A 4,678-nucleotide genomic window follows, 5' to 3' on the forward strand; every position below is an offset into this window, starting at 1 on the left:
AATAAAGGCTAAAGCAGGTACAAAGCAAACACCGGTTGTAGCTAACTGGTAAATGGTAAAGTCAGGGTTCAGGGCTGAAAAAGAGGGGAGATAATCATAGAGGGTTTAGCATCTCAAAAAGAAGATCAGAGGAAAAAGAAAAAGCAAAGTCTGAAAAATCAGGAAGTTTAGAGAAAGATAATTCAATGGAAAAAGAAAAAAAATCTAGTAAGAAAGGAGAAAAGGAAAATATAAATGAAATTCAATTAGATGGACATCAACGTGGATAAAAAAATGTATAAGGGAAAATAATGTATTTTAAGATTAATAAATATAAAAAATGCAGATAAGAGTCTTGGAAAGAAAAGAAATCAGCCACTATCAATACACCTGAGATTAAAAAAACATATATTTGATTATATAATTACATTTAGAGACACTGCTTTGTGAAAGTAAAGAACTCTGATAGCTACAAAAGAATGACAGTAACTTCCATAAACACCAATTCCCCCAGGCAGAGAAAAAGGACAAAACAGGATACTGGTTGACAGTTGAGGTCATTTTCTGTCTGATAGTAAGATAAATATTTGAATGATGCCATACATACATAATAAAGAAATCTAATCAAGACAATTGATATTACGGATAATGTTCAACCAAAATTTTTGAAAAAGTAATGGTTTGTTCACATCTTAAAACTAATGCCAACTTATAATGAAAGGTAAAGCAAAAGTAAGTGAACAGACTGTGAGCCCTACATATTAAAATGTCAAATGAAAGAAAAATAGCCTAGAAATTTTAGAACCTCTTATTTCTCTTTTGAAGCTTAAGAGAAAAGATAGAGAAAATATCACAAGTAAGAATATGAATTGAAGCTACAAGTTTACATAAGTATGGGATCATATCTGATTGCATGTGTGCATGTGTGTGTGTTTCAGCAAAACAAATGCAGACAAAAATAATCTATCATATTATAGAAAGTGGAATATAGCACTTAAAAATGTTCTAGAAACTTATGTGTTTATTAACCAAATTATGAATACAAATAGATAAATACAGAGAAAGAGTTGTGATTAGGACCATACATATACTCATAATACACAAAAATAAATAACAAAATCCATAATATATGAGTGACTATTTTGTATTTAACATAAGGAACATATTAGAAATATGCCACTTTCTAAAGATACTGATGTTATGCTATAATTGTTTTACTGCAAAGATTAATCAAAATATATTTATATTTATCTATCTGGTGAGTATAACTGTGTAATTCACCCAAATAGATACAAATCTGGTAAAGAAAATATTTCGTAAGGATTGTTATGGAATTCTGATCCTTCTAGGAAGAGAATCTTTAGTGTACCTTTACATTCTTTAAACTTTAACTACGTACAGACTCAGTCCAAAAATCATCTGTTGTAATTGATTTAACCTTATGACGACATAAACACAGTAAAATATATTTATTTGTTCAGTAAATAAGAATCCACTATGTGGTTGAACACATTGAGGAAATTAAGAAAAGTTAAATCCATGTTCTTTAACGAAGTTAAATTAAGTATAATATGAGTTACCTTGAGCATAATAATTATACAAAGCACTATAAATGATTTCTAGTGAGGTTCTGAAGTTAATTTTAATTTTGTCCACATTAAATATCTACGGAAATTTTAGTACATTGTGGCTCAAGTAATTTTCTATTGTTTACTTCTGGTTCTCTGTTTGTCTTTTGGTGGTTAAGGTTGACTTAACTTTAAATGTTTTTTAATTATTATTTTTTTAATTTACTCACGACTAAATTCATTCTGTGGTCTGTTGTTCACTGAGTTGTGACAAATACATATAGCCCTTTGTCCACCATCACAATATTGACACAGTCATTTTCCTTAATTAAAAAATTCCCCTATGGCCATGCCTCCCTGAACAAACCCCATCCCGTATGATCTTGGAAGCTAAGCAGGGGTTAGGCCTCGTTAGTACTTGGATGGGAGACCACCTGGGAAGACGAGGTGCTGTAGGCATAAAAAATAAAAAATAAGGGATTGTAAACTGACAAGGTCCTTGCAATCTGTCAGGTCAACCAAAGGTTGCCTCACCTGAAACAAACAAACAAACAAACAAAAAATTCCCTCCAGTCAAGCCCCAGCCCAGTGTCTGAAATCCATTGATTTGTATTTTATCCTTATATTAAAATCCTTTTTAGAATGTCATATGAATGAACTCACAGTCACATAGCCTTTTGGGTCTCTCATATTTCACTTTGCAAAATAAATTTTAGATATGTCTACATTGTTGAGAGTATCAATAGTTTGTTCCCCCTGCCCCCGGGTAGTATTCACTGAATAGAGATAACCAGTTTGCTTATCTATTAACCAGTTGAAGGACAGTTGGGTTGCTTCCAGATTGGGTCCATAATAAATAGAGCTGTTATAACTATTCAAGAGCAGATTTTTTTGAATTAGCATAATTTATTTCTCTGTAAAAACATTTTATATATAAATGGTGTTCTTGTAAAAAGAGAAAAAGCAGAGAGACACACAGGGAAAACCCATATGAAGATGGAGGTAGAGGCTGGAGTGATGTCAAGGAATATTGAAAATTACTGACAATCACCAGAAGAAGAGAGATATGAGATAGTTTCTGCATTAAAGCTTCCAGAAAGAACCAACACTGGTGACACCTTGATTCTGAACGTTTGGCTTTCTGAACTGTGAGATAACATATTTTGTTGTTTTAAGTCACCCAATTTATGGTAATTTGTTATCACCCTTTTAGAAACTAATACAAGTAAGCAGAATATTAGTAAAATATATCAGAAATATATTAGAAATAATTAGAAAATATACATGACATGAACATTATCAACCAACTTGACCTAACTGGTATTTATCTAACATTACTCTAGCAACAGAATACACTCACTAAAGTATGCACTGAACATTCACTAAGACCAAATCTGAAGCATAAAAAAAAAAAAAAAAACAGTTAAAAATTTTAGTGAATAAAATCATATGTACTATGCTCTCTCACCAAAATGTTTTAAGCAAGAATTCATTAACAGAAAGATATTTGGAAAGTGTCCTATAATTGGGTTAAACAACACACTTCTAAATAACTCATGGATCAAATTCAAGAGTGTAAAGGGTATCAAATATGTGGTGATAAAAACTTAGGTACCAAACTCATGGATTTTAGTTTTAAAGAGGATTGTATGAATTTGACTTCAAAGGCAAGGGAAGTAAAAGCAAAAATATATGAATGGAATTATATTAAACTAAAAAGCTTCTGCACAGAAAAAGAAACTAACAAAACAAAGAGGCAATCAACAGAATGAGAAAAGATATTTGCAAACACCTCCCATAAGGGCCTATTATACAAAATATACCAAGAACTCATACACTTCAACAATAAAAAAAAAAAAAAATCCAATTAAAAAATGGGTACAGGACCTAGACAGACACTTCTCCCAAGAAGACATACAAACGACCTGTAAACATGAATTGATGCTCAACTTCACTAGCAATTAGGGAAATATAAGTTAAAACCACAATAAGATACCCCCTCCACATATAACAATGGCTATCATCAACAAGACAAGTAATAACAAGCGTTGGAGAGGTTCTGAGGAAAAAGCAACTTTCATGGGAATGTAAACTAGTACAGCCACTGTGGAAAACAATATGGAGGATCCTCAAAAAATTAAGAGTAGAATTACCATATGATCCAGCAATCCTTCTTCTGAGTATCTACCTGAAAAATTTGAAAACATTATCCATAAAGATATATGCACCCAGATGTTCATTGCAGCACTATTTATGGTGGCCAAAACATAGAAACAACTGAAGTACACTTAGATAGATGATTGGGTAAAGAAGAGGGTAGTACATATATACAAGAGAATATTACTCAACTATAAGAAAAGATGAAATACTGCCATTTGTGACAACATGGATCGATCTTGAGATTATCATGCTAAGCAAAATAAGTCAGAAAAAGTTGAGAACCATATGTTTTCACTCATATGTCGAATATAAAACTGAAAGCAACAAATGACAAACAGATAAAAATCTCATAGAGACAGGCAACAGTTCAGTTGTTACTGGATGAAAAGCAGGTAGGGGGAAGGTAGATAAGGTTAAAGAGGGTCAAATATATGGTGACAGAAGATTTGACTTTGGGTGATGAACACACAATGCAATATAAATGACATAGAATTGAGTTGTATACTTAAAATCCTTGACCCATGGTCTCTCTTGACCCCTATACATAGAAACAAGGTTTTTATTTCAATTACACTGATTCCTTCTTGATCCCTGACGATGATGGCGAATGATCTAGCAGAGACAAGAATTTCTGCCTCGGAGAGAGTGAAGTTCTCCGCTCTGAGAAGAAGAGGCTAGCTTGCATCAAGTTCATAGGTTTCTCCTTGATTTCTGTTGATAGGATTGAGCATCTCAAGGAAATCAGAATGTTATTTTGATATTTAGATATTTTCTTCTTTTTTTTTAACCCTTAATGAAGGAAAAGGAAAACTAAGAAAAATGTGGTCTTACTTCCCTGTGAGTCTTCTCCTGAGCTTCTTTGATGTGGGTAGACATCCGAGAAGCTGTATTCTGAGCCTGAGGATGGGTTTACTTGTCACTACCTAAGAGAATCATGGATTAACTGAGAATGTCCTATCTCTCTGCAGGTG

The 4,678-nt window shown here is 32.6% G+C and overlaps 1 pseudogene; it reads left to right on the plus strand.

Annotated features, from left to right (window-relative positions):
* Positions 1 to 1,886: 1,886 nt before the first annotated feature.
* On the plus strand, positions 1,887 to 2,006 carry LOC112483380 (annotated as a pseudogene).
* The last annotated feature ends 2,672 nt before the right edge of the window (positions 2,007 to 4,678 follow it).

The sequence above is a fragment of the Pteropus alecto genome, unplaced genomic scaffold (assembly GCF_000325575.1).
Source record: "Pteropus alecto unplaced genomic scaffold, ASM32557v1 scaffold24, whole genome shotgun sequence".
In the NCBI taxonomy this organism is placed as follows: Eukaryota; Metazoa; Chordata; class Mammalia; order Chiroptera; family Pteropodidae; genus Pteropus; species Pteropus alecto.